The sequence below is a fragment of the Acomys minous genome (assembly GCF_964271855.1).
Source record: "Acomys minous genome assembly, chromosome: 11".
Taxonomy (NCBI): domain Eukaryota; kingdom Metazoa; phylum Chordata; class Mammalia; order Rodentia; family Muridae; genus Acomys; species Acomys minous.
In genome coordinates this window covers 100523246-100549286 of record NC_140492.1, presented here as the reverse complement: position 1 = coordinate 100549286, position 26041 = coordinate 100523246, and the positions used below count along the sequence as shown (strand labels likewise).

Here is a 26041-nt window from a genome sequence, read left to right as displayed (position 1 = left end):
GAGACAGTCGAGACGAAGCAGGTGAATGAGGCAAGGACCCGATGGTATTTTGTGGTCTTATGGGTCGTAATTGGTCATATGTGGAGACTGCTGCTTAGAAAAGACAAAGGACAAACTATAGTGCCGACTCTCGGGTCCTGAGGCTCAGTAGATGGATAAAGGTGGCTACACAGAAAAGGGCAGGAGGGATAGCTCAGTCGGTACAGCGCTTGCTCTGCAAGCGTGAGAACCCGAGTCTGCTCCCTAGTACCCACGTTAAGAAGCCAGGCATTGTGGTATGTGCTCATAATCCAACCCTGGGAAGGCTGAGACAGGAAAATCCCTGAGGCTCGCTGGCTACTCGGCAAGCGCCAGACCATATACCCTGTATTTTTGATGATAGTGGTGGTGGTGGTGATGATGATGATGGTGGTGGTGGTGGTGGTGGTGATGATGATGATGATGATGATGGTGGTGGTGGTGGTGATGATGATGGTGGTGGTGGTGGTGGTGGTGATGATGATGATGGTGATGGTGGTGGTGGTGATGATGATGGTGGTGGTGGTGGTGATGATGATGATGATGGTGGTGGTGGTGGTGGTGATGATGATGATGGTGGTGGTGGTGATGATGATGATGATGGTGGTGGTGGTGGTGGTGATGATGATGATGATGGTGGTGGTGGTGGTGGTGGTGATGATGATGATGATGGTGATGGTGATGGTGGTGATGATGATGATGATGGTGGTGGTGGTGGTGGTGATGATGATGATGATACGCTGGACAGTACCTGAGGACTGATAGCTAAGGTTTTCCTTGGACCCCACCTGCAAGAACACACACACATGCACACACAACTCAAACCCCCATGGGAAAATAAAAAAGGTACACAGAAGAGACCAAAGTTATGTTGTGACTGAGGGAAGAAGGGTTAAGGTCTGAGGTAATGCCATGCAAGACAAGAAGGGTGAGTTCCTGACCACACAAATCAGGAGCTCAGAGAAGTGGCCTGGGCCAGTGTACACCTGGGAGGCATATGAAAGGTTCTCCCATGAGAAGAAAGCACAGGCCAGGGGAGGCACAGGCCCGTGCCTTGGAGAGCTGTGCTCCACCTAGACACACAGCAAGCAGGGCAGAGCGGCAGTAGACTAGAAAGACAGATTGGAAAGGATGGGGGGGCGGGGGGCATGAAGCAAAGAATCAAGCAATGCAGGCTGGAACACTGGCTCACCAGCCCCACTTTAAAGGCACTGTCATACTGTTGCCGGAGGCTGCCTGCAATGCACACCCCAGCAGGGACCGTCAGTTCCCCTAGCATTGCCTGGGCTTCTCTTTGACACAGTGCTGAGGCACGGGCTTCTGTCAGACCCGACTCTAAAAGTCAAGGCCGCTGATGAAGTCAGTTTGAGCTTTGATCGTTTGGAAAGCCAGCTGCTTTAGTAGAACATGTGACAAGAACCAAACATCCCGGGCAAGTCTGGAAGGACAGCAGATTCTAAGAGACCGTTTTCCAAGAGCACCCAGAAATAGGGAATGCCTACACCCCCAAAAGACTGTCAGTCCAGCCTAAACACAAAGCAAAACAAAAACATAAATCTTCATTTCCTATTAAGATCCTACACTAATCCAACAGAGCACAGACTCCAATTGTATACCACCATAAAAATAGTTTAAAAAACGAAAAGCAAAAATGAGTAAAAAGCCCATCTGGACTCACTTTGGGTTTATCACTTTATGGAGTAGCCTCCCATTAGAAAAATATCCCAAGAATTACTAAGTTAAAAAAAAAAAAAAAGATTAGGGAGGCTGGAGAGATGGCTCAGCAGTTAAGAGCACTGGCTGCTGCTCTTCCAGAGGACCCGGGGTTCAATTCCCAACACCCACGTGGCAGCTCACAACTGTCTGTAACTCAGGTTCTGGCGGATCCGACTCTCTCACACAGACGTGCAGGCAAAACGCCAATGTACATAAGAATGTTTTAAGATTAACTTAATCTTATGTGCTGAGTGTTTTGCCTTTCTGTATGTATGTACAGCAGGTACATCCAACTCAGGGCACACTGAACATGTAGATCTTTCTCACGTGACTCCAGAGCTGCAGCACTTTCATGCTGGATGTTTTTTAACCCCTTTTCCTTTTGAGAAATAGGTTCAATTTTTGTTTGACAGTCTTCCTTTCCCTATTGTATCACAATTGGTTTAATTTATTGACATTATTTTAGGTTCTTTTCTTTTTTTTTAATTTTTTTTTCAAGACAGGGTCTCTCTGTGCAGCCTTGGCTGTCCTGGACTCAATTTGTAGACCAGGCTGGCCTCGAACTCACAGTGATTCGCCTTCCTCTGCCTCCCTAGTGCTGGGATTAAAGGCATGCAGCTTTTAGGTTGTTTTCTTATGTTGATAAGGTAATGGATTCCAGGCCAAGGGCTTGCCTTATCCTACTGATAATTGCTCCTGGAGACCTGGTCTTTGGCCAGCATCTTTAAACGTTCAGGCACATTCAGAACTACAAGGTAGCCTGATTTATAGACACGGAGACTAAGTCTCAGAATGTTTCAATAAAGTACCAAAGGGGTGCATCAAAAGAGTCAAAATCAGGATCTAAATTAGTAAGGACCCTTCCAAGCCCCAGCCATTCCCGCTACCGACACACTCTTTCTGGGCAGTGTGTCAGAAGCATAAAGAACATTAAAACAACTGCTCCTTAAATGTAGTGTTTCTGCCTGCTTTTAGGCAAAGGTAGCATACGTTTTTGTTTGTTTGTTTTTAATATGTAGGTGCTAGAAAAATGCAAGTGAAGACAAACTTCTGTAAGACTCGCAGAAAAGAATTGTCTTTTTTTTTTTTTAAAGAAAATCTTAATTCATCTTTGTGTTGGTTTTAGTTTTAAGTTGCTTGGTTGGTTGATTGGAGGCTAGGTCTCCCTACACAGCCACCACACTAGGCTGGAAAGGTCTCTTGGTAATCAGAACGGTATTGCATGTGGAGGTTTGCTTGTATTTTGGAGGGTCTGCAGCTCTGTCAATCCCCCAGCTCCCACCGCCCCCGGGGCTGCTGCAAAGTCTGAGTCTTTATGTCTAGAGCAGCCCCCTGCTGTATCTTTCTATCCCTGGTGCATCTGTAATCGTGGTGTGTCTGGGGAACGGAGGATGCTCTCCCTTGCTTTGCCCATGGAAACATTTGCCCTGCTAGGTCTAGGAGAATAGAATGGTTGTCCTGGCTGCTGTGGCAACTACTTTGTCAGGCTCAACGCTGACTAGAAAGTTGTGCTGCCTCTGTGTGGAAAGAGAAAGAGACTGGGAGTGGCCCAGACATGGCTGCTCATTATATTCTACAGGTGTAGTCCCATGCTGGGTTCCACAGGTGCACAAGGAACAAGATGAGCAAAGCTGAGGCTGTTAGGATGGAAAAGCATCACTCCTGTGTACAACTGTTAGCTCTCGCTGTAGTGGTGCAGCTGTTATTTAAGTTAACAGCAGTGCTGGATTCCCCCGTGTGCTTACTAAGTGAGGCACCACCACCGTTACCTCTACCACAGTGTCTTTGTAGGGTATGGAAAGTCACTGCCAGGAGATCCGATACCCTTTTCTGCCCTCCTCCACTATATACCATTTATATAATTTTATAAGTATGACATGCTCAACACAGACACACACACACACCCCAAAAATTAACCTAGAAGCCAAAGAGAGACTGAGCAAGTATATGAAACCATACTTTAAGCAAATTACAATATTTGAAAGAGCCAGGGGGTGGAGGTGGGGGTGGGGGTGGGGGTGTTGTATTTTCACAACTCAGTAAGGCCTCAAGCAGGAAGGTTATGGATGCTCTTCCTACAGCATTCGTTTGTTTTTGCTGAAGGAGAACAAGAGGTGAGGGCAGGGGCAGCAAGAGCAGCAGCATAGGTTAAGAGGACCTCTGCCAGGCGTTCTGTAGGAAGGTTTCCTCTGTTTGACTCAAAGACAGACGGCAGAATGGGGAGCCGCCTGCTTGAGCTCCAGAAAAACACTTCCCTGCACACACCGAGGGAAGACGGCCAACTGAATACATCATAGCAGCTATAGTTGGCGGTGTTAATGCAGGATAGGATTTCTCCTGTGAGGGTCACAGTGGCTGAGCAGAACGTACAAGGCAAAAGAAGCGTCAGCTCCATAGCCAGGTGAGGCGACATCATGCCTTCTCTGATGTCGCAGTCAGGGCGTCTCATCACGTCCCCACACTCTGATTTTTCTTTCTCAAGGGATCACTAACACAATCTAAATAACTGATCAAAGCACAGGGTGCTGCAAGCCACCCAGTGGCCCTCCTGTCCTCTGTCCTACCTCACAACAGCTCTCCTGTCTGAGACACTAGCTAGGATCCTAGAAACCAAGCAGTGATCTGTGCAAACCCCAGAGATACCTTAGCACTCTCTTCTCCATGGACCATGAGTTAAAGGCTGAGAAATCCTTGATGCCGGTGAACTTGCAACACCGGTGAGCTCGCCCCACTGATGCCCCTGGACCAGGTGTTTGTTTGGCCCAACGTGAATTACAGCATTAGCTGTCAATCACTGAGTGTTTGCTGGGTTCAGGGAGCATGTCAAAACTCTCATTAACCTTCACCGCCGGCTTTTCACTTCAGCTCACTAACAAAATGTGCCTGAGATTGGAAATCAGAAGGCTGAGAGGCTCCCTGTAACTTCTCGGGCCTCAGTTTCCCCATCCATCAAGTGGGTGTAATACTATCTGTCACACGTTCCCAAACGTGGGTGCATTCAATAAAGAGGAGACAGGAAAACAAGCTGCAGTGTTAAGAGTTGTGCAAACATGTGACACAAAGAAAGTGGCGAAGGCAGGCGCTGGCCCACGACATGCTCAGGTGTAATCTGCATGGTTGAAAATGGTAAGATCTCCACAGGTTCTCTGGCCTCGCTGTTTGGTCTCAGGGAGGGAAGCTTTGCTATCACGTTACTGATAACTTAACAACGTCTTGCTAAGTTCCATCAACTAGGACAGACTGAGTCGGGGGGAGTTATGAAATCTTTCCAGAACCTAGCTCTCCAGGCTTCCGGCCATCAGAAGGGAAACAGGAAACAGTCCGCACACCTGTGTACGACAGGGAAAGGGGTCCTCCTGCTGGTTAGCCCTGTGAGGGGCGTGTCCGGTCACCGTTTCTTATCTTCTAGATTACCGCGATATTTCCCCTATCACTACTTTGTTTTGTCTTTCAGTCTGCTCTTCCCGTAGTGGTAGTGATCTCAGCTTGGCTTTCGAATCTTATCCCTGTTCACCAACATTTTCCTATGAACAACAGAATTGACTCAGCTAACTTTGAGCTAGGGTAGGGAGGAGCCGGCAGAGAACACCCAGCTTTAGACTGACTGGTCCAAACAACCCCAAAAGGCTTTCTTATTCAACATAGAGAACAAATGAAAAAGTTACAGCGCAGCAGTGACTCTGAGTCAATAAAAAAAACAAAAACAAAAACAAAAACAAAAAAATCGATGCTTATCTGTGCCATTACAAAGACTCCACAAGCAATGACAGAGTGACTCCAGCACGCTAGTAAGGACGGCTGAAATCATCTTGGAAGTGCTGTTTAATTACTCATTCTTTACTAAGTGGTTCTTGTGCCCCTGAAACACTCCCTAGATTGGAAGATCTCAGATAATAAAACTTTTCCAGGAAGAGAGCCATAGGCTCAATGTGTTCCAAATTGTAGAGGGCAGAAGGCAGGACTATCGGCCGTTCCCAGTTAATTCTGAGCAAGCTCGGTGTGGCTTCATTTTGCTTTCCAGCCAGTTCTATTAAAATAGAAGCCAATGCTTTCCTCAGCTCTTCTCTGCTGTTTTCTAAAATAGCACATTTGCCTGTTCTATGCCTGAAACATGTGAATGCCAATGCCATTTGCAGCAAGCTGATGCTTTTCCATGCCACCCCCCAGGCAGGCCACCCCTCCCCTGACCTGCGCTTGCCTCTAACCATCGTTATACAGTGACAGATTGCCACTTTGTTGACCAGAAACTACATTGATTAGCACTGCCTCTTGCTTGTCTTTCTTGCTTTTCCCTTCTCCTGGCTTTGAAAGGCAAGTTGCCATGAATCCTGTGACCTCGGGGAACTGAACGCCACCAACCACAACAAGGAGAGGACAAGAGTGCTGCTGTGCCAGCAAAGATCCCTAGTGAAAGTCAGCCTCAGTAACACTTTCAAGGTAGCCATTGAGAGGCTCAATGTAGAAGACTCCATAGAGCTGTGGCTGGGTTTCCGATCAACTGAAATGATGCGTCAAAGCAACAACAGCAATAAAGTGTAACCTGCTAAAGTTTATGAGGCAGAAGACAAATACACCCTTACAATGGCCCTCCACTTGACAATCACTGGACAAGCCACGCTTTTCCAGTTTAATTCTTTTGAAGGAAAGACTATGCCTCCTCTGCAAGTATGCCCTCATAAGACCCAACAGGCTGTGCATTGTGGCGCACACCTTTAATCCCAGCAGTAGGAAGGCAGAGGTAGGCAGATCTCTGTGAATTCAAGGCCAACCTGGTCTATATAGCCAGTCCCAAGCCAGGAGTAGCTACACAGTGGGGACTCTATCTCGATGGGAGAGAGAGAAAGACATAGAGAGATATAGATAACTAGAGATAGAAACAGAAAGATTGATAAGATGGATAGATAGATTGGTAGATAGAAAGACGATAGATATAGACAGACAGAAGATAGATAAATAATAGATAGATAGATAATAAACAGATAGATATAGATGATAGATAATAGATAGATGATTGATAGATGATAAATAGATAGATAGATGGATGACAGATGAGAACAGGACTGGCTAGCAGCATTTCATGAGTGGAGAATTTTCAGGTCTAAGAGTTTAAATAACCCATTAGAGGTCACCACCCCAGGCAGGAGTCTAGTCCAGGGCCTCCTGGCTGGGAAGTACTTCTCCTTGTACTGTTCTACACTGATTCCATTTAGCTCTCTGTTTCAATAATCTAATACGTAGTGTAAATTAACACTGGAGCCATTAGTTATCCAATCCTTTGTGAACCAGTAGGTAGACCCTTAAAGAAAAGACATTAAAGTATTATACTAATAAGTAGTTTATTATATAGCTAAGAATTCTATTTCTATATGCCAGGCTATGTAATGCTTAATAATTTTTTCCAAAAAAAAATGTAAGCAATTTTGTCTATTATAAAGACTCAAGGAATTCTGATAAAATACCAAGATTCTCAGTTGTTTTACTCTGCAATAAATATAATTAGCATTAGACAGCTTATAGTAACTTATACAACATACACTTTAGATAATATTTTGTGTGACTCTGTCAGTTACACAAAATCATTACCCTTCACAAACTTAATTTTCAACGATAAGACACATCTTCATGTTCATACAATCCCTTCCACCCCGCACTTCCTTCTAAACACGCAGCTTGCTTGTTTCTCACTTCTGTAAACAATGTGGCAGTAGGCATGCTTGGAGAAGAATGTGCTGAGCCACAGGGAAGCGCTTTCTGCCAATTCACCCTCCCTCGGGAGTATCTGTTACTTACACTCCCACCTGAAAAGCCCCGATGTCTGTTTCCCTTGGCTCTGACAGAAGCCTCCTGTTTCAATCCTTGTCAATCTGATAGGTGAAATGGGATGGATTTTATAATCTGCATTACTCCAGTTTGGTGAGTTTGTATGTGTTCCACCACCGTTACTGTTTTTCGGTGTGCGTGACCTGGTATTAAAGGAAGGCAATGTCTTCCAACCGCACATTCATTCCATGTTGGAAAGAGGTTCCTTAGGCACTGAGGCGACAGCTCTCTGCTTGATGTGCAGAAATTTCACCTCTAAGCAATCTTATTTCTCTCATAATTAATTGATGGTCAGAAAATTTTTTCCATGTCTTTTTTTAAAATTTATTTTATTAATTTATTCTTATAACATCTCAATGGTTATCCCATCCCTTGTATCCTCCCATTCCTCCCTCCCTCCCATTTTCTTCTTACTCCCTCCTCCTATGACTGTGATTGAGGGGAACTTCCTCCCCCTATATATGCTCATAGGGTATCAAGTCTCTTCTTGGTAGCCTGCTGTCCTTCTTCTGAGTGCCACCAGGCCTCCCCATCCAGGGGACATGGTCAAATATGAGGCACCAGAGTACGTGTGAAAGTCATACCCCACTCTCCACTCAACTGTGGAGAATGTCACAACACTTACTGGCAACTTTGAGTGTGCTAATACCATCTCTGACATAACCCAAAAGGTGGGGTCCAGCTTTCCTTTGCTGATGTTAAGGCTTTAGGAAAGCCTTGACGTAAGTCACTAGAAATCTTTTTGCCAGGCACAGCGGTGCAAGTCTTTAAGCCAAGAACTTGAGAGACAGAGGGAGATCTCTATGAGATCGAGACCAGCCTGGTCTATTTAGTGAGACCTTGTCCCACAAGAAAACAAAAACAAAAAGAAACAAAACAACAAGAACAAAACCACCACCACCACCACCACCAACAACAACAACAACAACAATAACACACTTCAACCGTTTTTGTCCAACTAGATACTGAAAGGAACCTCAATAGAAAAACCCTAAGAGATGATCATTACTCAACGTAAATACTCAAGGCAGGAATTTAAGCCTGTGAGGCAGAGGAAGGAACTGCACAGAGAGCCCCATCCCAGCCATCTATGTAATGGCCTCAGGACATCCTTAGGCCAGGGAAGCTGTGTGTGGCTCTTGGGGGGCACATCTTCCTCCTGCTAACATAGGTAGCTAGGCAACCCTAGCAGGGTGGAGGATGATGCCATGTAGATCCACCCCCTTTCGTGGTTAGGTCCATCCTGACCAGATAGACAGGTGGTTAGCTAGATGTGAAGTAACCAAGGAAACCTCAGCTGTATTTTGGCAGTTGTGTCTCCTGATGGCTAAAATGCCCCTTTGTGGCTTGATGTCCTTGAAGCTTAGGATGGGTTCTTCTAGTCAGTCATATCAGAAATAAGGGTGACAAAGTGTTTTCCTAGTAACGACCAAATGCCACAACGAAACATCCCGATAAGCAGCCCGGCGGGGGGGGGGGGGGGGTGCGGCGGGGGGGGGGGGCAGGGAGGAACTGCAGGGACACCTTGGTGGGACTAGAGCATGCATGATAGACTTAAATTAACCAAAGTGGTACCCAAGGACAGGAACTCAATGCTTAAATCACAAGACAGAAGGGACTATGAGAAACCGTTTCAAAATCCACCATGCAGAGCTCATTGGGTTTGGTTATTTTCTCTTGGGGACAGCCTGCTCTAATCTCTCTCTAGAGTGTACTGTGTTTGCTTCTGATGAGTAAAATTCTGCCTACACTGTATCTCCAGGCTCAATCCCTTCCTTTTCAAAGACAGGGACCAGGGAGAACCTTCTCCAGTGGGCGGCAGCCCAGTCCTCAGGCTACCTGTCTTTAGGGCCAGAGCATCCATCCCACAAAGCTGCTTCGTGCATTTCTGTCCAGTCTGGGAGCAGGAGCTAAGTCCTCCATCTTCTCTTCCAGGGCTTAGAAATAGAAATGGTCAATCAGAAGAGAGGACCCAAGGAGAAAGAAATGCACAGACACCAAAGGGAGCTACGTTGATGGCGGAGGGTCAGAGTCAAGAGCACACCCATCCTGCTTCTGGTGGGCATAGCTTACGCTACATATTTCCAACAGTCTTCCGGGTCCCAAAGCTGTGATCCTGACAGTTCCAGGAGCCCAACAAGTGCCCTTCAAGATTTGAGGTGGCATGAAAAATCCTAAAGGACCAACAGGTCTCGGTTTTGAGAAGCCTGTGTCTGAAATGCTCATGCCTTCGGGTGCAAATCTCTCTATCATACTATCAAAAGCACCCAGCCCTGCACCCCAATATCCTGAGCACAGAGCAGACCTCTGATGCTGGGGCCCCTGAGGACAGCCCAGGCCACAAGTCTCTCTCAGCTACCATTCCCACCCTGTCCCCACCCCCACCCCATCCCCATTTTCAGGTAGATTCTAATTATTTTAACTTCTCTGAAGTTCTCTATTTTAGCTTATAGACATATTTTACACCAACTTATGTGCTATGTGCCTATCTGTATTTTACACATAAAGAGAGTTTTACTTTTCCCCTCCCGGGACCAATGTTTACACACCTAAAGGAGATTACTGCTCAAGAAACGAGATACGGGGCTACGCAACAAACAGTATGGAAACAGCTCCTAGAAAACACCAGCACATTCTACACAGAAGCTTTCAGCAAGGAGTGAGGAGATAAAGCTGAGCCCTGGGAGTGACGTGGAAGGAGGCGGGCTGTCTAATTCAAAGCTCCCCAAAGTTTCACCTGTCTCCAAGGTGACTTCTCTGATCTCCTGAACTGCCTTAAACACCTTTCTTCTTTTAAATGTAGTGGGGGTAGAGGAAGAGTGTGTGTGTGTGTGTGTGTGTGTGTGTGTGTGTGTGTGTGTGTGTATGCACATTCAAGTATATGCTTGTGTGTAAAACTAGCTAGATGGCAAGATGTCCTGACACACACAAAATACCAACCAAGACCCTCTGTGTTCTTTTTCAGTTATTCTTTTTCCACATTGGATGTTTGTTAGAGTCCTGTGTGGTATATGTGTGCTGGAATGCTAAGGGCCATAGGAGAGTAAGGTTGGGCGATTTTAGGGGGCGTTCGAATGCTTGTTGTCTCATTATAAGGCTTTAATGCTCTACAGTAGCCTTGCAGACTACAGAATATGTGACTTAACCCCCTTGTCCCTGTGACATTTTCTTTGAAAAGCCACCTTCCATCTTCTTCTCTGGTTATTGTACATATTTTACAAAACTGCCCCTAAAATCTCAGAGAAAAAATGCCACTTGAGAGAAAAAAAATTGAGTGAAATATATGTTTTTATACAGGATATCATAAAGGTCGATCAAATATTCTTTCTTATAATGAAAATCTACTCTGTAGGGGGAAAGTTAACTAGAGCACATTCATTATGGCAGGTAAATCATACTTAAATCATCCAGCATCATTGGGCTTCTGGGAGCCAGACTGGTCTGACAAGAAAAGGTGTAAGTGATGGAGCCTCGACACAGGCAACACGGGGCTGGACAGGGCCTGAGACACTGGACTAGGAGAGCAGGGGGCCAGTCCCCAGTGGCTTCAGTTTTTTCTTTCCTAAGTTGGTAGTGCGATCTCATCTTTTCCCTCTCCCTCTCCCCCTTCCTTCCCCTCTCCCTCTCTCCCTCCCCTTCACCTCCCCTCTCTCTCCCCCTTAAAAGGACAATGCATGCAGTAACCCTAGACCCCCTATTCAGATCTAGGCAACAGACAGCACATTCTCCATGGTTGGGGGGTGGGGAGCGGGGACTGCCTCTGACATGAACTCTGGCACTCCCAATCTGATCACTTCCCCTTGGTGGGGAGGCCCAGCTACACACAAAGGAAAGGGAAGCAGGTTATCTGGATGAGACCTGATAGGGTGTGGTCATGTGGTTGGGAGGATGTCGCCTTCTGTCAGAAGTCTAGGGAAGGAGAATGGGCCAAAAGTGGGAGGGAGGGGTGAACTGGGAGATACAAGTGAGATGTAATCAGAATAAATTATAAAAAATAAATTTAAAATTTATTTATTTTTAAAATTTCATACATGGCTGAGCAAGCTCGTACAGCTTTTCATCCCAGCTTTTAGGAAGCAGAGGCAGGTGTATTTCTGGGAATTTGAAGCCAGCCTGATCTACATAGTGAGATTTAGGCCAGCCTAAGCTATGTGTAAGACCTGTCTCAATTAATTAATTCATTTTCATATAGATATATTTCACATTAAGTGTATTTTCCCCATACCCTTGTTTTTAATCAGCCCTTTCCCCTCCCATTTGTCCGTTTTTTTCTTCCTCTGGATGGTTTTGGCTCACTTTTGGTTTGTATACATGCACACATGATTTTTTGCTAGCTGAACCACAAAGGAGAGAAAACATGATATTTGTCTCTCTGAGACTGGCTTAATTCATTTCACAGGACAGTCTCTAACTGCATCCACTTTCCTGCAAATGACATTACTCCATTCTTCATGACCTGAGAAATCCCATTGTGCATATATAACCGCATTTTCTGTACCCATTTCTGCACTGTTGGACATCTAGGCTGGTTCCATAGCTTAGCTATTGCAATGAACATTAATATGCAAGGGTCCCAGTGATGTGTTGGTGCGGATTCCTTCAGACAAACAGCCAGGAGTGAAATAACGGGCGTGAGGCAGATCTACTTTTAGATTTGGGGGTTGCAGTGTTAACTAGGATGGTTGGATGACATGTGACTATCTGCTTCACCTAGGTGAGAATCTGACAGGGTGACAGGTAAGCCGAGGGGAAAGCCCAAGGGAGAGCAAGCACTTCAGGGAAGGTGAAGAGTCTGGAGGAGGCCCTTTGCCTAGAACAGATGAATGGAGTGGGAGGACAAGGCCAGCACGCTAATGAGGGGTAGACAGTGACTTGCTACAAGTCTCCCTTTTAGTAGGAGTGTGACAAGGGCCATTGCAGGCCGGGGTACAAAAGTAATGTTCCCTGACTTAGGGGACCTACAAAGATCCACTGGATACCTTGTGTGAGGGAAGACAGTGGGGTAAAAGAGGCAGAAAATATTTCAAAGGGACTGCTGCACATCCCCCTGTAGCGCACAGAGGGCACTGTACAGTACAGTGTGACCAAAACCCAGATCCGAGATCCTGAGACCCTGTGATCTTCCTGCTGATCAGTTAAGTAACACTGTCTCGCCTCCTGTGGATTAACCTCCAGGGTGCTATTTTCTCACTGTTAGGCGACACGTGACATGCGTTTGCTTTCCCTTTTCCTTCTCAAGGGACTTCTGAGTGCCTATGAGTGTCATTGTCTACCGCATGGCACCCAAGTTCTTCAAACGCAGGCATGGTGGGACCAGTGCTTTGCTTGGTTGTGATGCCGCCTGCGTAGACCACTCACTGTCTCTCAGCTCTGCTATTCAGTGCTCTGTTTGCCCTCATCTCTCAGAGACCGTGAGACTTGAGTAAAACCTAAACATCTTGGCTTGGCTCTCCACGACCTCTTGCCCAAATCCTTCTCTGCTCCCTCACTACTAAGTCTGCAACTGGAAATCTCTCCACAAACCTTTGCCCAAATACCCTGACCTGTGCAGCGCTAATCTTTTCCTTGTGAGCTCTCCTTCCTCCCTTACAGTTTATAGAAAGCCTGTTCGTGCCAACACAGTGTCCAGAGCGACCTTCTCGCTCATTTTGACTTTGACTCCTGCCATATTTTTGTTCTCACCCCCACACCCTGGGGACAGAGGCCATCAACTACTCCCCGACCTCACCCTTGGGAGAAGGCACGGTCCACAGCTCAGTCCACTGTACAGTTCCTCTGCTTCCCAGCATATCAACTTTCTTGCTATCAAGCTCTCCCGAATCCCTTTTTCCAGCTCGCAAGCATCACTAGCATCAGCGTTATCCAGATGCTTGAAGTTAGTACTAGGGCCGTGAGCAGGGCTGTCCCAGCGTGCTTTGCGGTATGGTGATGCGTACCCACGGCAGCGAAAGACTGAACCCTCTTAGGCGGGGAGGAAGCCCTGTGCATGCAGGACCACAGTGGCTGGAAGGGGATGAGCCCCCAGGGAGTTCCTGGGAGAACTTCTGGAGGCCACTAAAGCTCAAATGTTCTCAGGAATTAGTCACCCCAGGAAGAGGAGATGTAGTAAAGGAAAAAAAGCACAGCACGTTCAGTGGCATATGACAAATCACGCAGAGAACCTCCAGGCACACTAGCTGCTAGCAGGAAGTGCGCGTGCGTGCGTGCGTGCGTGCGTGCGTGCGTGCGTGCGTGCGTAAGAACTGGGCTGGCTAGAGAGCCCTCTCCTTCTCTTTAAGGGTTTGAGCACAAGGCAAGAAGCACGAAGTGATAGTTAGGCACAGGTGAGGAAAAGATGAGTGTTTTAAGAGGTTCTAAGTATCTTCCCAAACAGGTGGAAAGCCCCCACAAAACCAAACACTGACCAGTCCTACTTGGCACAAACCACAGATCGGCCCATGCCATTGCATTGCTCTGTATTTTTCATGAAGTCTGCAATCAAAAGGACCTTCCTTTTTAAAAAAACATCGTATTTGTTGCGATGAGATGTCTATTTTCCTCCCTCTTTAATTACCTTTTATTGAAATTGTCAAGTAAGTTTTTGTTTCTTTTTACAAGAAATTTTAATTTCTTGAAATTACAATTACATCATTTCTCTCCGTCCCTTCCCTACTTCGAACCCCTCCTGTTCACCCTCTTGCTCTCTCTCAAATTCATGGCCTCTTTTTTAAAAAAGAATTGTTGCTACATGTACACACATATATGCATACACATACATTCCTACACACATGAACACAACCTGCTCAAGACTTAGGAGAGAAAGAACACACCTGTGCTATAACGAGCATTACCAGAAGCAGCCACAAGGACATCAACTGGCTCTGCACGACTTCATGAGCATGGCATACAGTACTACAAGGACAAGACCCAGGGAGAAGCCAGCCTTGCAGAAATAAAGGACACAAGATGAGGCCATTTGAGAGGACACACTAATCACACTTGTTCCTGCGTAAATATGCAAGCATGGCATTGAAAGTTTCCAAATGATAAAGTCAAGGTCTTATTTATTTATTTACTTTTATTCACATTACGTCCTGGTCATAGCCTCCCTGTCTTACTAGTTCTTCCTCCCTCCTTCTACCCCCTCTCCCCTCTCCTATTCCACAGAAAAGGAGAGCCCCTGCTCCCATCCACCCTAGCCTATCACGTCACATCAGGACTGTGTGTATCCTCTTCCCCTGTGGTCTGGCAAACCCCACCAGAGAGGCAGGGAGAGGGGGTAATAAAACAGCTGACACCAGAGTCCATGTCAGGGACAACTTCCTACCCTCGCTCCCCTTACTAGAGGACCCACATGAAGTCTAAGCTTCCCATTGGCTGGGTAGGGGGCCTAGGTCCAGTCCATGCAAGGTCCTTGGTTGGTGCTTCAGCTTCTACAAGCCCCTCTGGGTCCTGGCTAGTTGGCTCTGTTGGTCTTTTTGTGGCGCTCCTGTCACCTCCAGGTTCTTTTCTCCACACCCTCCCCCCCCTCCACCTGCCACTTTTCCATAAGACTTCCTACACATCACCCAATGTTTGGCTGTGAGTCTCAGCATCTGTTTCAAACCACTGCTGGGTGGAGGGTGGAGCCTCTCAGAGACCAACTCTGGCAGGCTCTCACCTGTAAGCACAGCAGAGTACTGTTAATAGTGTCAGGGTGGGCTCTGTCCCATGGGCTGGCATCCACCATGATCAAGTAGGCTTCATCCCAGGGATGCACGGAGGTTCAACATACAAAAGCCCATCAGTGTAATTCCCCATATTATCAAATTGAAAGAAAAAAAAATCACATGATCGTCTCATTAGATGCATAAAAATTTTTTGACAAAATCCAACACCATTCATAATGAAAGCCTTAGAGAGAGCAGAGATACAAGACCCATACCTAGACATGATAAAGGCTATGTGCAGCAAGTCTATAGCCAACATCAAATTAAGTGGAGAGAAAAATCAAAGCAATTCCACTAAAATCAGGGACAAGGCAAGGCTACCCACTCTTTCCATAGCTCTTCAATATAGTACTTGAAGTCCTGGCTAGAGCAATAAGTCAACTAAAGGAGATCAAGGGGATACAAATTGGAAAAGAATAAATTAAAGTATCGCTACTGGTAAATGAATACATAAACTCAAGGTCTTAAAGAGGTTGTAGGAATCTTTAAGGCTACATATTCTAAACAGCATCCTCATTTTAGAGGACTTCCTTTTTGGCGGTGCTAAAAAAATGTACCTTCAAACTTGTACATTGGACGCAAGGTGTCTAAGAGTACTTGGTCCTGTAGTACTAATGCCTCCATGTAAACTGGTTCCTTTAAAGCTACGACCACACAGATGCGTGGTCTGTTTACAATGCAATGGTCACATTTGCAAGCCCGAATGAGAATACAGTAACCACCAGTCGACAATCTGTGAAAGGACCACACTGTATAAAGTAGGACTGGAAAGGCAGCGAAGAGGATGGCTTTTTCTTCCTGCCACATTTCTGCCTTAAGCCCCTTCATGACCAGGCTGCTCCACTCCAGTGGTACTTTGAGGTTTTATGCAAATTATATTGAATCTTTCTCTTCCTTCCTCCCTACCCTGGGGCCTACAAGCCCCGACACCTTCTGAAAAGCACTCCAAACACCGTTATCTTTTTAGATTTAAGGCTTACTTGCTGGCTTCAGGACGTTCATTGGTAGATGAAGGGAAACTGAAAGCGGGTGCCAGCGACTAAGGAACTCAGGACTGGCGCTCAGATACAAAGTCATCTTCCACGAGCCACCTGCCATCCCTCACCATTGAAACGCCCAAACTGGCTCATACTGTGAACTCTACACTTCAACGGCAGGCCTGATTTGTCTTAGCGAAGCATCTTCAATCTTGTTACACACTAAAAAAGGAAAGGAGGGGTGGGTGGGTGGCATTCTCCTCTCAGATGCTGGTGAGCTCAACACTGTCTTCTTCCAGGGAAACCAGAAAGAATGAGAGGCTGCATAAGGTAATTTCCATTTCAATGAAAACCACTGCCTAGACTGACTGGAGATTTCCACTCCAGTCCTCCACTCTGAGGCATACATTGGAAACATCAAGTGGGCTGCCTGCGGTACTCTCCTCACCCCGTGTGTCAAGAGCACAGAAATGTCCCTGCTGCCGGATTAGCAAATCCCACTTCAGTGTGATTCATCTGGAAGGTGGGTGGTGCAGCGCCTAGTGCGTGTGTGGTGTGGACACGGAGTGCATGTGGCCGTGGGGGTGACAGGGAAACGAGAGAACGGGAGCCAGAATGATTCTTATGAAAAGCATAACTTAATTAATTCAAAATTTCTCAAGGGAAAGAAAAAAACCTATCAAAACACACATGCAGGAGAGAAAGATGGGAAAGGAGAAAGATCATCTTAAGCAGCAAAAAACCACTTTCCCACGAAAAGTTCCATCTTGCTGCAAACAGAGGAATAAGGCCCAGAAAACAAGACTGGGCATGTTTCTTTGTTGATAAAAGTTTTACATAGGGGAGAGTGCCTGCCTAGCAGGGCTGAAGGCCTCAGTTCAATCCCGGCCCCCACGCATAGACAGGCATGCATACAGACACACACACACACACACACACACACACACACACAACCACACATACTTTACTTATAATAGCCCCAAATGACTGGAAACAACCCAAGTCAACCAAATGATTTTGAAATGTTGGTCTAGTCGTGTAATTGGACACCGTGCAGGATCAAAAAAAGAAAAAAAAAGAAAGAAAGAAAGAAAGAAAAGGAAAAAAGAAAAAGAAGGGCTAGGAGAGGGGCACTCCAATAAGCAGTGCGGCATTGTTGACATACAGAAGGCCCTGGGTTGCATTCCCTGCACTGCTCAAAAATGGAGTAGCCATGCAGAATAATAGATTACGATAGATCACCCTGCAGCAACACGGGTGAACCTCCCCAGCATGGGCCTAGAAAAGGAAGCTCGACACAACTTTATACAGAAAACTGTAGAACTGAAACTAGCAAGGCCCGGCATGGCCACGCACACCAGCGGCCCCAGCAAGCTTTTCTAAGTGGCTTCAGTGCGTTTCAGGGCCTTCTGCTCCTGAAGGGAGCTGTGCCCTGTGCAGACCTCAGCAGGACTCAGTGAAGAGCATACAGATGCAGTGCCTAGCTGAAGAGACCGCTATCCCAAGACCATGTCTAGCACTGCAGAAGGAAAAGACCCCACTTTCTAGTCTCTAATCCCACTGCAGGAGAGGAGGAGAGGAGAGGCAAGGAGGGGGGGGTAGGAGAAGAAACGGGGGTGGAGGGGGGGAGAAAGGAAGGAAAGAAGAAAGGAGATACTGATACCAACAGCTCAACTTTTGTCTTAGAGGAATCCTAACCGTACACCTTATTCAAACTCATGAACAAAATATCAGTAAGCACACAGAGACATCAGTCAGTGAGCAAGAAGCAGCACCATCAAAAGTGACAGTGTTTGACAGAGAATATCCCGTTATGATCAGTGATAGTGGCTAAATAAGCATCTAAATATCTTATAGTCCCCCAGACTTGGGTTAGTGCTAGTGAGAAAACGTGCTTAGTGTGGGAAACAAGGGGGAAAAAAAAAAATAGCAGCAACAGTGAGAATACAGAGGAAGCTTCATGTCAGCTATCCTTTTTCTTTTAAGGCCATTCAGATATACAGCCAGCTTCTTTGAAATGGGTGTTATTACTATGGTTTGAATGAGAAATGCAGCCTGTGGTCTTAGGCATTGGAACACGTGGTCCCCAATTGGTGGCGCTATTTGCGGTAGTGGGATGTCAGTCGGTGCAGCCTTTATGGGAGCCTGTCACTGGAGAGCTTAAAGCCTTTCCTATTTCAGGTTTACTCTCTCTGCTTTGATGCCTGCATTTGAAGATGTAAGCTCCTGGCTTCCTCGGTGCCTCCACACCTGCCACTTCCGGATTTACTTCCCCGCTGTGATGAACTCTCTCCCTTCTACAGTGGTACACCAAGAAAGGTCTTCATTCTGTAAGTTGCTCTTGGTCATGGCGTTTTATCATAGCAACAGGAAAGTAACCGGTGACATCCTTTTGAGGGTATCCCAGTAACTGAATCCTCGTTTCAAAAGATCACGGCGGGGGTGGGGGCGGCTGCTGAAGAGAGGGAAGGCTCAGCAAGGAAAGGCACTTCCTGCCAAGACTGATGGATAGCCTTATGACCTGAATTTGATCCCCAGGTCCCAGAAGATGGAAGACAGAACCAACTCTTTCCAGCTGTCCTCAGACGTCGACATGCATGCGTGTCCCTATGCATATGCACATGTAAAACAAACGTGTCAAAAGCCAGATCATTGAATTACAAAATTCCTCTGTGCTACCAAGACTAGTAATCCAGCCAGCCCTATATTGTAGGCCTGGGGATATGGCTTGGTGGCAGGGCTTGGCTAGCCAGTGTGAAGCTGTAGAAAAGGTAAATTCTATATGACTGGAAAATTGGTGTATAATGTTTGGGGAAACTTGTACCTCATCAGCTGGTGAGTTTTTAGGAATACTTAGTCAATGTCGTATTTTGCTAAAATTGTGCCACGGGATATGAAATTTATGTGCCGAAGAAGAAAATAAATTCATTTCAACCTCAAGTAGTATAATTAATATTTTAAGTGCATCAGTGGATAAGATCATGTGGGGGGATATGAAGAAATGAACGAGGCAGGATTTTATATCCATGTTGTACAGATCAAGCAAAATCTAAGCTGATAATATTTATGTAACTAAACGAGACTGATTTTATTTTAAAGATGGCTAAAAATGGCCATGGTAAGTTATACCAGCTATAAACCTGGTATATTTTTAGTGCCTGGAGACTCTTCTTGAAGATTCAGTAGATGTCTTTATGCCAAAGTCAATGCTTCCTCTGCATTCTAGAGGAAATCTACTGCTCGAATTTATTTGAACATATTTGCATTAGTGCACAGGCTCGATCACACGAAAGTTGCCATAGCAACTCTTGCTAATTGGGCCTTGGCTTCATGTTGAAGGGTAAAAAACAGGTGAATCCAAACATGAAGGACTAAGTTTTCACAGAAATTAAAACCAAATTGAGTGTATGTGTTGGGGAGTCATTGATCATAGGCTGTGATAAACTCCAAATTAAGACACAAATGAAAGATGTGTTTTAAATATCTCAACCACCTAAAATAGAATTAACTGGAAGTTAGACACAGAGGCACCATAAGCCCAACACTCAGGCAGCTACAGTGAGAGAGTGGGGAGGTTATGGCCTGTCTCGGCTATATAGTGAGATCCTAGCTCAAAAACACACATAATACAATACAATGAAAAAATTCACTCCTGCCCACTACCTTAAAGCTCTGGGGGACAGGATCTTCTGGCAGCGCACATGTGTCAACTCATTCAGTTCACACTAGGGAACTGTGTGGCGTGACCACTGGCCAAGAATGGCACATTGGGACCTTCTCAGCATCCAAGCAGCAGCTCAGATATCCAACCTTGGTTCCTTCTCTATGATCACGTGGACATGAGATGCCCTTGCATAGGGACTATACTACTATACAGAGAGATGGTTCCTAAAACAAAACAAAACAAAACAAAACAAAGCAACCCAGAACGGGGCTGCAGAGATGGCTCAGTGAGTAAGAGCACTAGCTGTTCTTCCAGAGGTCCTCAGTTCAATTCCCAGCAACCACATGGTGGCTCACAACCCTCTATGATGAGTTCTAATGCCCTCTTCTGGCGTGCAGGTAAACATGGAGGCAGAGTACTGTATACATAATAAATAAATAAATAAACCTTAAAAAAAAAAACCAGTTCCATAAAGGAGTAATGAGCACAGGATGTTTGGAATTGGGGAGAAAAGCATCAAGCTGGTGGACAGAAACCAGTGGTACCCAGACAACTCTCCTCATGAGGGGAGTTCCAGAGTTGCCCCTAGCAACCCGAGCCCCTCCCACACATACAACAACTGGACTGGAGGATTCTTGTTAATCTGGCAAGTGCCTGTGAAGCCACCCTCAGAAGCATGCCACTGCTGCTCTCTTTGGGTCCTTTGAAACAGTTCTTTGCTTTTTCTTTGGGACATGGCTCAGGTACACATTTGGGAGGAAAAAAAAAAGGACCAACCCAATGAAGTGCCTAGGGCCCATGATGGATTCAATCCTGACCACTACACATTTGCTGAGCGCCTGCTAGAGCTCAGATGCCCCGTGAGTGATACAAGTAAAGGCTATGACCAATGAGATGGTCTCTGACCTCAAATGGTTTGCAGTCCTTACCCGCCAAAGTCAGGCTGGCTTTTACTCTCTGCCCAAACTACAGCCACTAGTTACTTTAAATAAAGCATTTGTATTATTCAACTGCTAAAGAGCAAGAGATTTATATGATCCGAAGAGAAAACAGAAATATTCAGCTGCTCAGAAAAATCTAACTATGGTATCCACAAACATATAAGACGGAGACATGATGGATGGAAATAATCATCCTGAATGAAGTAACCCAGACTATCATCCATCTATCTCTCACTTGGGCATATGAGCATTGAACCTTCAAATATGTTCCATTTGGGATACCCACGCAGGTCGGGAAATTAGCAAGGGCCATGGTGGGGGGTGACGATCCCAAGGGAGGGGAGATGGAATCAGTGGTATAAAGGGGTACAAGAGAATAATGGGAAAGGTGGGTTAAATTGGGGTGGGAGAGGAGAGGAAGAAAAAATATGGAGGGCTACTCAACACAAAATACATTTTGAAAAAGCCATATGGAACTTACTACTGTAAAAACTTACATGCTTACACATACACACACACACACATACACGAGTTTGAGTGCAATCATCCTATAATTGGACAACAATGCCCCCACTATATTCCACAGTGTAACAAAAAGCTCAGTGTCAAGAATAAGTTACCTCTTTTGGAGTTACTGAGCAGTAAGGTCTGAGAGACTCCTGCCCCACGCCGCACCCCCATTACAGGCTAGTGCCCATCAGAGCCACACAACTGGCCAAGATACAAAGAAAACGACTGCAAAAATGCTGACCACTGCAGAAAGTAGAAAGGAAAGAGTGTAAGAGCCAGAGCTGGCAGATGACTACAAGGAAACCGTACTTTCTGGACACAACAGGGCTGCCGCACATATGGACTCAGAGTTGTGGTTGTAGCATGTGAAAGACCTGTACATGCTCCAGCCAGAAAAATCCCAGCACGGAAGAGAAGTTGGGAGCTGTTAGCTGAGGAGTTATTGGCAATAGGTAGCTTGCCGGAGAGAGAAAGCCAATTCTCTTTAAGAGTGTGGCTTCTTTTTAAAAAAAATTTTTTATTAATTTATTCATATTACATCTCAACTGTTATCCCATCCCTCCCTCCCTCCCATTTTCCCCTTACTCCCCTCCCCTATGACTGTGACTGAGGGGGTCCTCCTCCCCTTGTATATGCTCGTAGGGTATCAAGTCTCTTCTTGGTAGCCTGCTATCCTTCCTCTGAGTGCCACCAAGCCTCCCCATCCAGGGGACATGGTCAAATACGGGGCACCAGAGTTTGTGTGAAAGTCAGACCCCACTCTCCACTCAATTGTGGAGAATGTCCTGTCCATTGGCTAGATCTGGGTAGGGGTTCGCAGTTTACTGCATGTATTGTCCTTGGCTGGTGCCATAGTTTGAGCAGGACCCCTGGGCCTAGATCAAGTCATGGCTTCTTATAGGTTGACTATGCTCTAGTGGAAAACCATAAACCCAAGAGTATATGGGCAGCATGAATTTGACTTAATTACAGATATTACTGAGTTAGGTGGGTAGAGAAGGGGGGTAGTCAGGGGAGATCTGAATATGGTCAAAATGCATTGTGTGGAATTCTCAAAAAACTAATAAAGATATAGCAAAAAAAGAAACATAAGAATAAATAAAGCATTCACCGTACCTGAAGCTGGAAGGCTTCTTAGGAGGAGAAAGCTATTTGCCAGATCCTTAGCCATCTAGTCTCCTCCTCCCAAGGCTCTGAGCACTAAGGAGCTATGCACTGGCATCCTCTGCCTGGGGCAGTACCAGTATGGCAGAGCAGTGGGATGGGGGGGGGGGTGTGGAGCAGAATGGGGCAAACTCTTCTGACTAGGCTGAGCAAGAGCAGGCACACACAAAGCCCACCTTGCAGGAGTGAGGACCTAAACTCAAATGAGCTTTTTATAGAATTCATGAAAGGTGACATCCGTCCTTATGGTCCAGATGTTCAGAAGGGACACCTACCACCTTGACACTCCTAACTCCAGATAGTCCATTTGACCTGCTGCCCAGGTTACCTGTGACAGCTGGGACTAGTGTCCAGCTCTGCTCTTCAATTGCCTCATGTCCCTTCCTGATAGTCTTTACAACGAGAACTATATCATGAGACGAATTGGCTCTTACTTGGTCTGAGAATTTCATTGATGGTAAATTTCATTTACCAGGAAAAGACATAATTAACCAGGCATATGGGTTTCCATGCTTAAATGATTACTTCCTTCTCTCTTGGGGCTATAACTGAGAGTCCTGTACCTAGTGTCAAAACACACGATTTATAGAAGGAAGAGTGTACTTCTAGTATGTTCCAACATTCTCATCCTCCCCTTCATCAACCCCCTCCGCCCATATTTGTGCTGGACAGAAGTAAATGTGCAAACTGCACCAATAAAAAGCAGCTGAAGGAGCGCATTCTTTGACTGTAATTAAGCCGGGATGCCTGATTCACAGCTGTCCCTGCCACTGAAAATGTTTTTAATAACAAACAATGGCTCCTAAAGAGTCATTTTGTTCCCTTTTTCCACATCCAAAACGTACACCAACACAGAGCATGATTCTTGGCCTCGGCTTCCCACCATAAAGCTGCAAGGTACATACATGGGGCAGGTGTGCATTCTCGCCCACTTCACATAGGTGCTCTGCTCAAGGCCATACAACCATTGAGAGACCCAAGAAAGAAAGGCCCCAGGCTCGTCAGCCTCTGAGCTCCACACCTGGCGGTCAAGGCCAATGACCATCTCATCTGGCCATCACTGCTCTGATGACCCTGTTTCCCGTTGTTTCTGCAGCTGTAGAGTAGGTAACTGAGCTGTGCTCCTCCTGTGACTAAAATCTGTTCTCTAGGTCAGGACTGCCCTCCTCTCTCCCTCCTCTAGTACTATCCTTATAAAATTAACTGGAATGGACATGTCTTATCGTATTCCACCAAGTCTAAGAATAAATGACCAATTTTGTCACAGTTTGTCACAAAGTTCTTTATTAGAAGGATAAAAGTGACGTAAGTTTGCTGTCAGGAGAGGTATCTGTTGGCCTAGATGTGACTTTAGACCACTTCCTTATGAATATCATCTTGAGAGCAGCAGCCCTGGGCCCTCCCCAGACCCCAGCCCTATCGGCACCTTCATCTTGGTTTTGGTCTCCAGCCTCAGGAACTTTGTTATAGCAGCACAACAGTTGCTACAAGATGTTTGTGCACTGTATAGTTACAACAAATTCTCTTACGTCCTCCATGAAGGTACACCATGTTTTGTGAGCATAATAACTTCCGTCCCTAAGCAAAATCCCCTAAGGAAGGCAGGGGAGGTGGAAAGGTTATTTGGGAAGACGAGACAAATCACAGGAGAGAGAAAAAAAAAGCCGTAATATCTGTAGCTACCTGTGTGTGTACGACACGGGAAAGCCAAAGTGCTCACACCTGCTATTTTACTAACAAACATCTCCAGGTGGTGGTGGTGCATGCCTTTAATCCCAGCACTCAGGAGGCAGGGGCAGGTGGATCTCTGTGAGTTCAAGGCCAGCCTGGTCTACAGAATGAGTCCAGGACAGCCAGGGCTACACACCCAAAAAGCCTATCTGGATACTGGGATGGGAAACCATCACTGTTTGAGTAGTCGAAAAAAGCTACAGAGAATGTGAGTTCTGAGTTATCTTTGAAGATAAAGTAGACTTTCACAGGAGAAAAAACTGGGAGGGAAGTGGAGGAGAAAAGGAGAAAGAAAACAATTCTAGAAGAGGAGGAGAAGGAAGAAGAAGAAGAAAAGAAAGAACAAATGAATGAACTAGCAAACAAGAAAACCAAAAACCAACCAATCAAACAAACAAACACACGATGACAATCAAGCAAAGGAGGCTTCGGGAAAACACCTGCCTCTCCATCCACCCCGCGAGCCCGGCCAACGCCATACAAGACATTTTTCACCTATCACGTGACCAGGCTGTCATTCATCACCCTCTTATGCACACACGCTAATAAAGTCTTTGCAGATTCCCCTGCCCATCCCCTCCCCCACAGCCATACTCATCCGTACAGAAGACAACTTAACTGGCTCTTCTCACTTCTCTTCCTTCTGTCCTTAGCTGAGCCTGTGCATTTTTCCCTTTTGTTCCCTGCTGATGCCCAGCCTGGGGGAGCCACAGAAAGAAGGAAACCATACTGTGTCCACTCGTTTTTGGTTGTTTTTTTTTTTTCTCACTTTTCCAAAACCAACATAAACATCCCATACAATGTAAACAAACTGATTCCATTCTTCCACTCAGCTGCTAGATAGCTGAGTTCACCCAGTTTATCATGCGAGCTTGCTTAGCCTGTGTTAATCCATCCTCAAGTCTGTACGTTTCATGCTGTGGGTGGTTGTGATCACTCTGATGTTGGCCAAGGACCAGGACTCTATCAGCTCAGAGGTCCTTCAAAATCTTTCTTTCATAATGTGCATAGAGTGGCTACGAGACATATTGCCCGTATAAACTGGAGAGGGGCACCCAGTTCTCCAGAGTCAATACCCTGAAGAGGCATGCCACATCACTGTGGTACATGTATGGCCCTCAAATTTCATGTGACTGGGGAGGATGCTCGGCGTTGACCTCTGTCCTCTGCACACACGGGTAATGCATCTACATGCATATGTGCATATGCACACAAACACACATGTGTAACTCTGGGTCGTGACATCTTACAAATTGTTTATTAAAAGTATGTGTCCCAGCTAATGAGTTACTTATACATTTGAAGCCAAGGTATTTGGTGAGCCCCTTAGGTCACAGGAAGCAGAATCCTTCCTGCTTTTCGTCTAAGGTGGGTGGAAAAACCTGGGACCTGAGACAGTGTTAGCAATAGATGCTGGTCCCTTCCTTCCAGAGCAGGATGCATCACATTTTACAGGAGACCTCCTCTTTCTGCACCTTAGAACTGGACCTGCATTCACTCAACTAAACTCCTTTTGGGAGTTTGGTTTCAGCCTCTAACTTAACTCCAATTTAGTAAAGCTGGCCTGCACCTCTTCTAGACACAGTTGTTTGCCTCACTCAGGCCTAAATCCACCAACTCCTCCCCAAGTGGCCCTGAAACCCAATCTGTACAAAAAATACAACTGCCGCCTTCAGTTGCTTAAACTTGCTCTGCCTACTTAAAGCATTTAGCTTCTCCTTCATAAGCCCGGTCTTCTACTTCAGAGGAAGCCGTCCCCCAGATCTCTTGACTGACAGGACTGAAGAACAGACACCACCATCTTCCCCAACG

The 26041-nt window shown here is 45.9% G+C and overlaps 1 protein-coding gene and 1 long non-coding RNA gene across 3 annotated transcripts in view; one reads left to right on the top strand and one right to left on the bottom strand.

Annotated features, from left to right (window-relative positions):
* The window catches only part of IQGAP2 (IQ motif containing GTPase activating protein 2), a 272620-nt gene that overhangs the window by 185297 nt on the left and 61282 nt on the right, over positions 1-26041 (bottom strand). The window lies entirely within an intron of this gene.
* LOC311609555 lies at positions 18119-19852 on the top strand. The gene is made up of 2 exons (XR_014783430.1): positions 18119-18549; positions 18758-19852. It is a non-coding gene; the product is annotated as an uncharacterized lncRNA (long non-coding RNA).